The sequence below is a fragment of the Cnephaeus nilssonii genome (genome assembly GCF_951640355.1).
Source record: "Cnephaeus nilssonii genome assembly, chromosome: 10".
NCBI lineage: Eukaryota > Metazoa > Chordata > Mammalia > Chiroptera > Vespertilionidae > Cnephaeus > Cnephaeus nilssonii.
This window is the reverse complement of record NC_137081.1, coordinates 94,156,819-94,170,315: the sequence shown is the minus strand read 5'-3', so window position 1 is coordinate 94,170,315 and position 13,497 is coordinate 94,156,819.

The window sequence follows — 13,497 nt, the reverse complement described above, 5'->3', positions numbered from 1 at the left end:
TTTACTCACGTATTCCTAGTGTTTGAAGCACTTTCATAGATATTAACCTAGGTTATCATTGTGAATTTCCCGAGTTGGAGTCTCTCTCTTCCAGTGTCTCAAGCTTTTTCATTGTGAATTCTAATTTGGTAAAACAACCTTTTTTACAAATATACCAGCACTTTCAACATTATTACCACTTGAAAGTGTATCCTACCTTTCACAGCGCTTTGGATACAAATTCTCAGTATTTCAAAATTCAGTAGAGATGTTCGGGTTCTAAAACGTATTCCAGGATTTCTAGAGACACTGTGCCATTCCCCTGGTCTGTTGTTTTGAGCAATGAGACTTTTCATTTTAACACGGGTGTCATACCGGCTTTTTAAAGGCACAGTAAAACATTACTTGGAACCCTAGCCTAACTAACTTTTTTATTTCATAGTGTTCTCAATACTTTCATACTGTTTGATAGCTCTAGGAAAATGAGTTTTTCAGTGTTTCACCAAAACCTTTTCCCGAAAACCCCAACTCCTTTTGACGGGAAAAATAAATGTAAACAGTGTCACACTCGCTTCTCAGCTGTTTGAACAAGATTTCCCAGTGACAAAATTGTGCTGTTCAGATATTCAGTCTATTGGAATATGTATTCCTATTGTGTGAAGCACATTTCTAAATATTTCCCTAGTCTGGAGTCGTAAGTTCTGAGTGCTACACACCAAATTGTCCAGTGATTGAAGCTCATTCACTGTGAATAGCCAACATTACTACACTGTGACCGTAACCCTGTCCCTAACCCTCTAACCGAAACCCTAAACCTAGCCCACACCTGAGCCTGAACCCTACCTAGCCCAAAACCTTATCCTAACCCTAACCATGAACAGAGCCCCAATTCTCTAACCCTAATACCAGAACTAATCCCGATGACGTCATCACTCCCAGCTGGTCCCCTGGCCAAATCATTATCACCTGGGATCAATTAAGCCTGCCCACGTGGCCCCTCCCCCTTGGTGACGTCATCACATCCGGTTTAATGGCCTAACCAGGCTTCTTTCAAAATCGCCAACTCATTGTCCCGGAATAATAAATGTAACCAGTATCCAACTCGGTTCTATGTTCTTTGAACACGATTTCCTTGTCAGGAAACAACGTGTTACAGATATTAAGGCCCTTTACTCACGTATTCCTAGTGTTTGAAGCACTTTCATAGATATTAACCTAGGTTATCATTGTGAATTTCCCGAGTTGGAGTCTCTCTCTTCCAGTGTCTCAAGCTTTTTCATTGTGAGTTCTAATTTGGTAAAACAACCTTTTTTACAAATATACCAGCACTTTCAACATTATTACCACTTGAAAGTTTATCCTACCTTTCACAGCGCTTTGGATACAAATTCTCAGTATTTCAAAATTCAGTAGAGATGTTCGGGTTCTAAAACGTATTCCAGGATTTCTAGAGACACTGTGCCATTCCCCTGGTCTGTTGTTTTGAGCAATGAGACTTTTCATTTTAACACGGGTGTCATACCGGCTTTTTAAAGGCACAGTAAAACATTACTTGGAACCCTAGCCTAACTAACTTTTTTATTTCATAGTGTTCTCAATACTTTCATACTGTTTGATAGCTCTAGGAAAATGAGTTTTTCAGTGTTTCACCAAAACCTTTTCCCGAAAACGCCAACTCCTTTTGACGGGAAAAATAAATGTAAACAGTGTCACACTCGCTTCTCAGCTGTTTGAACAAGATTTCCCAGTGACAAAATTGTGCTGTTCAGATATTCAGTCTATTGGAATATGTATTCCTATTGTGTGAAGCACATTTCTAAATATTTCCCTAGTCTGGAGTCGTAAGTTCTGAGTGCTACACACCAAATTGTCCAGTGATTGAAGCTCATTCACTGTGAATAGCCAACATTACTACACTGTGACCGAAACCCTGCCCCTAACCCTCTAACCCAAACCCTAAACCTAGCCCACACCTGAGCCGGAACCCTACCTAGCCCAAAACCTTATCCTAACCCTAACCATGAACAGAGCCCCAATTCTCTAACCCTAATACCAGAACTAATCCCGATGACGTCATCACTCCCAGCTGGTCCCCTGGCCAAATCATTATCACCTGGGATCAATTAAGCCTGCCCACGTGGCCCCTCCCCCTTGGTGACGTCATCACATCCGGTTTAATGGCCTAACCAGGCTTCTTTCAAAATCGCCAACTCATTGTCCCGGAATAATAAATGTAACCAGTATCCAACTCGGTTCTATGTTCTTTGAACACGATTTCCTTGTCAGGAAACAGTGTGTTACAGATATTAAAGCCCTTTACTCACGTATTCCTAGTGTTTGAAGCACTTTCATAGATATTAACCTAGGTTATCATTGTGAATTTCCCGAGTTGGAGTCTCTCTCTTCCAGTGTCTCAAGCTTTTTCATTGTGAATTCTAATTTGGTAAAACAACCTTTTTTACAAATATACCAGCACTTTCAACATTATTACCACTTGAAAGTTTATCCTACCTTTCACAGCGCTTTGGATACAAATTCTCAGTATTTCAAAATTCAGTAGAGATGTTCGGGTTCTAAAACGTATTCCAGGATTTCTAGAGACACTGTGCCATTCCCCTGGTCTGTTGTTTTGAGCAATGAGAATTTTCATTTTAACACGGGTGTCATACCGGCTTTTTAAAGGCACAGTAAAACATTACTTGGAAACCTAGCCTAACTAACTTTTTTATTTCATAGTGTTCTCAATACTTTCATACTGTTCGATAGCTCTAGGAAAATGAGTTTTTCAGTGTTTCACCAAAACCTTTTCCCAAAAACGCCAACTCCTTTTGACGGGAAAAATAAATGTAAACAGTGTCACACTCGCTTCTCAGCTGTTTGAACAAGATTTCCCAGTGACAAAATTGTGCTGTTCAGATATTCAGTCTATTGGAATATGTATTCCTATTGTGTGAAGCACATTTCTAAATATTTCCCTATTCTGGAGTCGTAAGTTCTGAGTGCTACACACCAAATTATCCAGTGATTGAAGCTCATTCACTGTGAATAGCCAACATTACTACACTGTGACCGTAACCCTGCCCCTAACCCTCTAACCCAAACCCTAAACCTAGCCCACACCTGAGCCGGAACCCTACCTAGCCCAAAACCTTATCCTAACCCTAACAATAAACAGAGCCCCAATTCTCTAACCCTAATACCAGAACTAATCCCGATGACGTCATCACTCCCAGCTGGTCCCCTGGCCAAATCATTATCACCTGGGATCAATTAAGCCTGCCCACGTGGCCCCTCCCCCTTGGTGACGTCATCACATCCGGTTTAATGGCCTAACCAGGCTTCTTTCAAAATCGCCAACTCATTGTCCCGGAATAATAAATGTAACCAGTATCCAACTCGGTTCTATGTTCTTTGAACACGATTTCCTTGTCAGGAAACAATGTGTTACAGATATTAAGGCCCTTTACTCACGTATTCCTAGTGTTTGAAGCACTTTCATAGATATTAACCTAGGTTATCATTGTGAATTTCCCGAGTTGGAGTCTCTCTCTTCCAGTGTCTCAAGCTTTTTCATTGTGAATTCTAATTTGGTAAAACAACCTTTTTTACAAATATACCAGCACTTTCAACATTATTACCACTTGAAAGTGTATCCTACCTTTCACAGCGCTTTGGATACAAATTCTCAGTATTTCAAAATTCAGTAGAGATGTTCGGGTTCTAAAACGTATTCCAGGATTTCTAGAGACACTGTGCCATTCCCCTGGTCTGTTGTTTTGAGCAATGAGACTTTTCATTTTAACACGGGTGTCATACCGGCTTTTTAAAGGCACAGTAAAACATTACTTGGAACCCTAGCCTAACTAACTTTTTTATTTCATAGTGTTCTCAATACTTTCATACTGTTCGATAGCTCTAGGAAAATGAGTTTTTCAGTGTTTCACCAAAACCTTTTCCCGAAAACCCCAACTCCTTTTGACGGGAAAAATAAATGTAAACAGTGTCACACTCGCTTCTCAGCTGTTTGAACAAGATTTCCCAGTGACAAAATTGTGCTGTTCAGATATTCAGTCTATTGGAATATGTATTCCTATTGTGTGAAGCACATTTCTAAATATTTCCCTAGTCTGGAGTCTTAAGTTCTGAGTGCTACACACCAAATTGTCCAGTGATTGAAGCTCATTCACTGTGAATAGCCAACATTACTACACTGTGACCGTAACCCTGCCCCTAACCCTCTAACCCAAACCCTAAACCTAGCCCACACCTGAGCCTGAACCCTACCTAGCGCAAAACCTTATCCTAACCCTAACCATGAACAGAGCCCCAATTCTCTAACCCTAATACCAGAACTAATCCCGATGACGTCATCACTCCCAGCTGGTCCCCTGGCCAAATCATTATTACCTGGGATCAATTAAGCCTGCCCACGTGGCCCCTCCCCCTTGGTGACGTCATCACATCCGGTTTAATGGCCTAACCAGGCTTCTTTCAAAATCGCCAACTCATTGTCCCGGAATAATAAATGTAACCAGTATCCAACTCGGTTCTATGTTCTTTGAACACGATTTCCTTGTCAGGAAACAATGTGTTACAGATATTAAGGCCCTTTACTCACGTATTCCTAGTGTTTGAAGCACTTTCATAGATATTAACCTAGGTTATCATTGTGAATTTCCCGAGTTGGAGTCTCTCTCTTCCAGTGTCTCAAGCTTTTTCATTGTGAATTCTAATTTGGTAAAACAACCTTTTTTACAAATATACCAGCACTTTCAACATTATTACCACTTGAAAGTGTATCCTACCTTTCACAGCGCTTTGGATACAAATTCTCAGTATTTCAAAATTCAGTAGAGATGTTCGGGTTCTAAAACGTATTCCAGGATTTCTAGAGACACTGTGCCATTCCCCTGGTCTGTTGTTTTGAGCAATGAGACTTTTCATTTTAACACGGGTGTCATACCGGCTTTTTAAAGGCACAGTAAAACATTACTTGGAACCCTAGCCTAACTAACTTTTTTATTTCATAGTGTTCTCAATACTTTCATACTGTTTGATAGCTCTAGGAAAATGAGTTTTTCAGTGTTTCACCAAAACCTTTTCCCGAAAACCCCAACTCCTTTTGACGGGAAAAATAAATGTAAACAGTGTCACACTCGCTTCTCAGCTGTTTGAACAAGATTTCCCAGTGACAAAATTGTGCTGTTCAGATATTCAGTCTATTGGAATATGTATTCCTATTGTGTGAAGCACATTTCTAAATATTTCCCTAGTCTGGAGTCGTAAGTTCTGAGTGCTACACACCAAATTGTCCAGTGATTGAAGCTCATTCACTGTGAATAGCCAACATTACTACACTGTGACCGTAACCCTGTCCCTAACCCTCTAACCGAAACCCTAAACCTAGCCCACACCTGAGCCTGAACCCTACCTAGCCCAAAACCTTATCCTAACCCTAACCATGAACAGAGCCCCAATTCTCTAACCCTAATACCAGAACTAATCCCGATGACGTCATCACTCCCAGCTGGTCCCCTGGCCAAATCATTATCACCTGGGATCAATTAAGCCTGCCCACGTGGCCCCTCCCCCTTGGTGACGTCATCACATCCGGTTTAATGGCCTAACCAGGCTTCTTTCAAAATCGCCAACTCATTGTCCCGGAATAATAAATGTAACCAGTATCCAACTCGGTTCTATGTTCTTTGAACACGATTTCCTTGTCAGGAAACAACGTGTTACAGATATTAAGGCCCTTTACTCACGTATTCCTAGTGTTTGAAGCACTTTCATAGATATTAACCTAGGTTATCATTGTGAATTTCCCGAGTTGGAGTCTCTCTCTTCCAGTGTCTCAAGCTTTTTCATTGTGAGTTCTAATTTGGTAAAACAACCTTTTTTACAAATATACCAGCACTTTCAACATTATTACCACTTGAAAGTTTATCCTACCTTTCACAGCGCTTTGGATACAAATTCTCAGTATTTCAAAATTCAGTAGAGATGTTCGGGTTCTAAAACGTATTCCAGGATTTCTAGAGACACTGTGCCATTCCCCTGGTCTGTTGTTTTGAGCAATGAGACTTTTCATTTTAACACGGGTGTGATACCGGCTTTTTAAAGGCACAGTAAAACATTACTTGGAAACCTAGCCTAACTAACATTTTTATTTCATAGTATTCTCAATACTTTCATACTGTTCGATAGCTCTAGGAAAATGAGTTTTTCAGTGTTTCACCAAAACCTTTTCCCGAAAACGCCAACTCCTTTTGACGGGAAAAATAAATGTAAACAGTGTCACACTCGCTTCTCAGCTGTTTGAACAAGATTTCCCAGTGACAAAATTGTGCTGTTCAGATATTCAGTCTATTGGAATATGTATTCCTATTGTGTGAAGCACATTTCTAAATATTTCCCTAGTCTGGAGTCGTAAGTTCTGAGTGCTACACACCAAATTGTCCAGTGATTGAAGCTCATTCACTGTGAATAGCCAACATTACTACACTGTGACCGTAACCCTGCCCCTAACCCTCTAACCCAAACCCTAAACCTAGCCCACACCTGAGCCTGAACCCTACCTAGCCCAAAACCTTATCCTAACCCTAACCATGAACAGAGCCCCAATTCTCTAACCCTAATACCAGAACTAATCCCGATGACGTCATCACTCCCAGCTGGTCCCCTGGCCAAATCATTATCACCTGGGATCAATTAAGCCTGCCCACGTGGCCCCTCCCCCTTGGTGACGTCATCACATCCGGTTTAATGGCCTAACCAGGCTTCTTTCAAAATCGCCAACTCATTGTCCCGGAATAATAAATGTAACCAGTATCCAACTCGGTTCTATGTTCTTTGAACACGATTTCCTTGTCAGGAAACAATGTGTTACAGATATTAAGGCCCTTTACTCACGTATTCCTAGTGTTTGAAGCACCTTAATAGATATTAACCTAGGTTATCATTGTGAATTTCCCGAGTTGGAGTCTCTCTCTTCCAGTGTCTCAAGCTTTTTCATTGTGAATTCTAATTTGGTAAAACAACCTTTTTTACAAATATACCAGCACTTTCAACATTATTACCACTTGAAAGTTTATCCTACCTTTCACAGCGCTTTGGATACAAATTCTCAGTATTTCAAAATTCAGTAGAGATGTTTGGGTTCTAAAACATATTGCAGGAGTTCTAGAGACACTCTGCCATTGCCCTGGTCTGTTGTTTTGAGCAATGAGACTTTTCATTTTAACACGGGTGTCATACCGGCTTTTTAAAGGCACAGTAAAACATTACTTGGAAACCTAGCCTAACTAACATTTTTATTTCATAGTGTTCTCAATACTTTCATACTGTTCGATAGCTCTAGGAAAATGAGTTTTTCAGTGTTTCACCAAAACCTTTTCCCAAAAACGCCAACTCCTTTTGACGGGAAAAATAAATGTAAACAGTGTCACACTCGCTTCTCAGCTGTTTGAACAAGATTTCCCAGTGACAAAATTGTGCTGTTCAGATATTCAGTCTATTGGAATATGTATTCCTATTGTGTGAAGCACATTTCTAAATATTTCCCTAGTCTGGAGTCGTAAGTTCTGAGTGCTACACACCAAATTATCCAGTGATTGAAGCTCATTCACTGTGAATAGCCAACATTACTACACTGTGACCATAACCCTGCCCCTAACCCTCTAACCCAAACCCTAAACCTAGCCCACACCTGAGCCTGAACCCTACCTAGCCCAAAACCTTATCCTAACCCTAACCATGAACAGAGCCCCAATTCTCTAACCCTAATACCAGAACTAATCCCGATGACGTCATCACTCCCAGCTGGTCCCCTGGCCAAATCATTATCACCTGGGATCAATTAAGCCTGCCCACGTGGCCCCTCCCCCTTGGTGACGTCATCACATCCGGTTTAATGGCCTAACCAGGCTTCTTTCAAAATCGCCAACTCATTGTCCCGGAATAATAAATGTAACCAGTATCCAACTCGGTTCTATGTTCTTTGAACACGATTTCCTTGTCAGGAAACAATGTGTTACAGATATTAAGGCCCTTTACTCACGTATTCCTAGTGTTTGAAGCACTTTCATAGATATTAACCTAGGTTATCATTGTGAATTTCCCGAGTTGGAGTCTCTCTCTTCCAGTGTCTCAAGCTTTCTCATTGTGAATTCTAATTTGGTAAAACAACCTGTTTTACAAATATACCAGCACTTTCAACATTATTACCACTTGAAAGTTTATCCTACCTTTCACAGCGCTTTGGATACAAATTCTCAGTATTTCAAAATTCAGTAGAGATGTTCGGGTTCTAAAACGTATTCCAGGATTTCTAGAGACACTGTGCCATTCCCCTGGTCTGTTGTTTTGAGCAATGAGACTTTTCATTTTAACACGGGTGTCATACCGGCTTTGTAAAGGCACAGTAAAACATTACTTGGAACCCTAGCCTAACTAACTTTTTTATTTCATAGTGTTCTCAATACTTTCATACTGTTCGATAGCTCTAGGAAAATGAGTTTTTCAGTGTTTCACCAAAACCTTTTCCCAAAAACGCCAACTCCTTTTGACGGGAAAAATAAATGTAAACAGTGTCACACTCGCTTCTCAGCTGTTTGAACAAGATTTCCCAGTGACAAAATTGTGCTGTTCAGATATTCAGTCTATTGGAATATGTATTCCTATTGTGTGAAGCACATTTCTAAATATTTCCCTAGTCTGGAGTCGTAAGTTCTGAGTGCTACACACCAAATTGTCCAGTGATTGAAGCTCATTCACTGTGAATAGCCAACATTACTACACTGCGACCGTAACCCTGTCCCTAACCCTCTAACCCAAACCCTAAACCTAGCCCACACCTGAGCCTGAACCCTACCTAGCCCAATACCTTATCCTAACCCTAACCATGAACAGAGCCCCAATTCTCTAACCCTAATACCAGAACTAATCCCGATGACGTCATCACTCCCAGCTGGTCCCCTGGCCAAATCATTATCACCTGGGATCAATTAAGCCTGCCCACGTGGCCCCTCCCCCTTGGTGACGTCATCACATCCGGTATAATGGCCTAACCAGGCTTCTTTCAAAATCGCCAACTCATTGTCCCGGAATAATAAATGTAACCAGTATCCAACTCGGTTCTATGTTCTTTGAACACGATTTCCTTGTCAGGAAACAATGTGTTACAGATATTAAGGCCCTTTACTCACGTATTCCTAGTGTTTGAAGCACTTTCATAGATATTAACCTAGGTTATCATTGTGAATTTCCCGAGTTGGAGTCTCTCTCTTCCAGTGTCTCAAGCTTTTTCATTGTGTATTCTAATTTGGTAAAACAACCTTTTTTACAAATATACCAGCACTTTCAACATTATTACCACTTGAAAGTTTATCCTACCTTTCACAGCGCTTTGGATACAAATTCTCAGTATTTCAAAATTCAGTAGAGATGTTCGGGTTCTAAAACGTATTCCAGGATTTCTAGAGACACTGTGCCATTCCCCTGGTCTGTTGTTTTGAGCAATGAGACTTTTCATTTTAACACGGGTGTCATACCGGCTTTTTAAAGGCACAGTAAAACATTACTTGGAACCCTAGCCTAACTAACTTTTTTATTTCATAGTGTTCTCAATACTTTCATACTGTTTGATAGCTCTAGGAAAATGAGTTTTTCAGTGTTTCACCAAAACCTTTTCCCGAAAACCCCAACTCCTTTTGACGGGAAAAATAAATGTATACAGTGTCACACTCGCTTCTCAGCTGTTTGAACAAGATTTCCCAGTGACAAAATTGTGCTGTTCAGATATTCAGTCTATTGGAATATGTATTCCTATTGTGTGAAGCACATTTCTAAATATTTCCCTAGTCTGGAGTCGTAAGTTCTGAGTGCTACACACCAAATTGTCCAGTGATTGAAGCTCATTCACTGTGAATAGCCAACATTACTACACTGTGACCGTAACCCTGTCCCTAACCCTCTAACCCAAACCCTAAACCTAGCCCACACCTGAGCCTGAACCCTACCTAGCCCAAAACCTTATCCTAACCCTAACCATGAACAGAGCCCCAATTCTCTAACCCTAATACCAGAACTAATCCCGATGACGTCATCACTCCCAGCTGGTCCCCTGGCCAAATCATTATCACCTGGGATCAATTAAGCCTGCCCACGTGGCCCCTCCCCCTTGGTGACGTCATCACATCCGGTTTAATGGCCTAACCAGGCTTCTTTCAAAATCGCCAACTCATTGTCCCGGAATAATAAATGTAACCAGTATCCAACTCGGTTCTATGTTCTTTGAACACGATTTCCTTGTCAGGAAACAACGTGTTACAGATATTAAGGCCCTTTACTCACGTATTCCTAGTGTTTGAAGCACTTTCATAGATATTAACCTAGGTTATCATTGTGAATTTCCCGAGTTGGAGTCTCTCTCTTCCAGTGTCTCAAGCTTTTTCATTATGAATTCTAATTTGGTAAAACAACCTTTTTTACAAATATACCAGCACTTTCAACATTATTACCACTTGAAAGTTTATCCTACCTTTCACAGCGCTTTGGATACAAATTCTCAGTATTTCAAAATTCAGTAGAGATGTTCGGGTTCTAAAACGTATTCCAGGATTTCTAGAGACACTGTGCCATTCCCCTGGTCTGTTGTTTTGAGCAATGAGACTTTTCATTTTAACACGGGTGTGATACCGGCTTTTTAAAGGCACAGTAAAACATTACTTGGAAACCTAGCCTAACTAACATTTTTATTTCATAGTATTCTCAATACTTTCATACTGTTCGATAGCTCTAGGAAAATGAGTTTTTCAGTGTTTCACCAAAACCTTTTCCCGAAAACGCCAACTCCTTTTGACGGGAAAAATAAATGTAAACAGTGTCACACTCGCTTCTCAGCTGTTTGAACAAGATTTCCCAGTGACAAAATTGTGCTGTTCAGATATTCAGTCTATTGGATTATGTATTCCTATTGTGTGAAGCACATTTCTAAATATTTCCCTAGTCTGGAGTCGTAAGTTCTGAGTGCTACACACCAAATTGTCCAGTGATTGAAGCTCATTCACTGTGAATAGCCAACATTACTACACTGTGACCGTAACCCTGCCCCTAACCCTCTAACCCAAACCCTAAACCTAGCCCACACCTGAGCCTGAACCCTACCTAGCCCAAAACCTTATCCTAACCCTAACCATGAACAGAGCCCCAATTCTCTAACCCTAATACCAGAACTAATCCCGATGATGTCATCACTCCCAGCTGGTCCCCTGGCCAAATCATTATCACCTGGGATCAATTAAGCCTGCCCACGTGGCCCCTCCCCCTTGGTGACGTCATCACATCCAGTTTAATGGCCTAACCAGGCTTCTTTCAAAATCGCCAACTCATTGTCCCGGAATAATAAATGTAACCAGTATCCAACTCGGTTCTATGTTCTTTGAACACGATTTCCTTGTCAGGAAACAATGTGTTACAGATATTAAGGCCCTTTACTCACGTATTCCTAGTGTTTGAAGCACCTTAATAGATATTAACCTAGGTTATCATTGTGAATTTCCCGAGTTGGAGTCTCTCTCTTCCAGTGTCTCAAGCTTTTTCATTGTGAATTCTAATTTGGTAAAACAACCTTTTTTACAAATATACCAGCACTTTCAACATTATTACCACTTGAAAGTTTATCCTACCTTTCACAGCGCTTTGGATACAAATTCTCAGTATTTCAAAATTCAGTAGAGATGTTTGGGTTCTAAAACATATTGCAGGAGTTCTAGAGACACTCTGCCATTGCCCTGGTCTGTTGTTTTGAGCAATGAGACTTTTCATTTTAACACGGGTGTCATACCGGCTTTTTAAAGGCACAGTAAAACATTACTTGGAAACCTAGCCTAACTAACATTTTTATTTCATAGTGTTCTCAATACTTTCATACTGTTCGATAGCTCTAGGAAAATGAGTTTTTCAGTGTTTCACCAAAACCTTTTCCCAAAAACGCCAACTCCTTTTGACGGGAAAAATAAATGTAAACAGTGTCACACTCGCTTCTCAGCTGTTTGAACAAGATTTCCCAGTGACAAAATTGTGCTGTTCAGATATTCAGTCTATTGGAATATGTATTCCTATTGTGTGAAGCACATTTCTAAATATTTCCCTAGTCTGGAGTCGTAAGTTCTGAGTGCTACACACCAAATTATCCAGTGATTGAAGCTCATTCACTGTGAATAGCCAACATTACTACACTGTGACCATAACCCTGCCCCTAACCCTCTAACCCAAACCCTAAACCTAGCCCACACCTGAGCCTGAACCCTACCTAGCCCAAAACCTTATCCTAACCCTAACCATGAACAGAGCCCCAATTCTCTAACCCTAATACCAGAACTAATCCCGATGACGTCATCACTCCCAGCTGGTCCCCTGGCCAAATCATTATCACCTGGGATCAATTAAGCCTGCCCACGTGGCCCCTCCCCCTTGATGACGTCATCACATCCGGTTTAATGGCCTAACCAGGCTTCTTTCAAAATCGCCAACTCATTGTCCGGGAATAATAAATGTAACCAGTATCCAACTCGGTTCTATGTTCTTTGAACACGATTTCCTTGTCAGGAAACAATGTGTTACAGATATTAAGGCCCTTTACTCACGTATTCCTAGTGTTTGAAGCACTTTCATAGATATTAACCTAGGTTATCATTGTGAATTTCCCGAGTTGGAGTCTCTCTCTTCCAGTGTCTCAAGCTTTCTCATTGTGAATTCTAATTTGGTAAAACAACCTGTTTTACAAATATACCAGCACTTTCAACATTATTACCACTTGAAAGTTTATCCTACCTTTCACAGCGCTTTGGATACAAATTCTCAGTATTTCAAAATTCAGTAGAGATGTTCGGGTTCTAAAACGTATTCCAGGATTTCTAGAGACACTGTGCCATTCCCCTGGTCTGTTGTTTTGAGCAATGAGACTTTTCATTTTAACACGGGTGTCATACCGGCTTTGTAAAGGCACAGTAAAACATTACTTGGAACCCTAGCCTAACTAACTTTTTTATTTCATAGTGTTCTCAATACTTTCATACTGTTCGATAGCTCTAGGAAAATGAGTTTTTCAGTGTTTCACCAAAACCTTTTCCCAAAAACGCCAACTCCTTTTGACGGGAAAAATAAATGTAAACAGTGTCACACTCGCTTCTCAGCTGTTTGAAGAAGATTTCCCAGTGACAAAATTGTGCTGTTCAGATATTCAGTCTATTGGAATATGTATTCCTATTGTGTGAAGCACATTTCTAAATATTTCCCTAGTCTGGAGTCGTAAGTTCTGAGTGCTACACACCAAATTGTCCAGTGATTGAAGCTCATTCACTGTGAATAGCCAACATTACTACACTGCGACCGTAACCCTGTCCCTAACCCTCTAACCCAAACCCTAAACCTAGCCCACACCTGAGCCTGAACCCTACCTAGCCCAATACCTTATCCTAACCCTAACCATGAACAGAGCCCCAATTCTCTAACCCT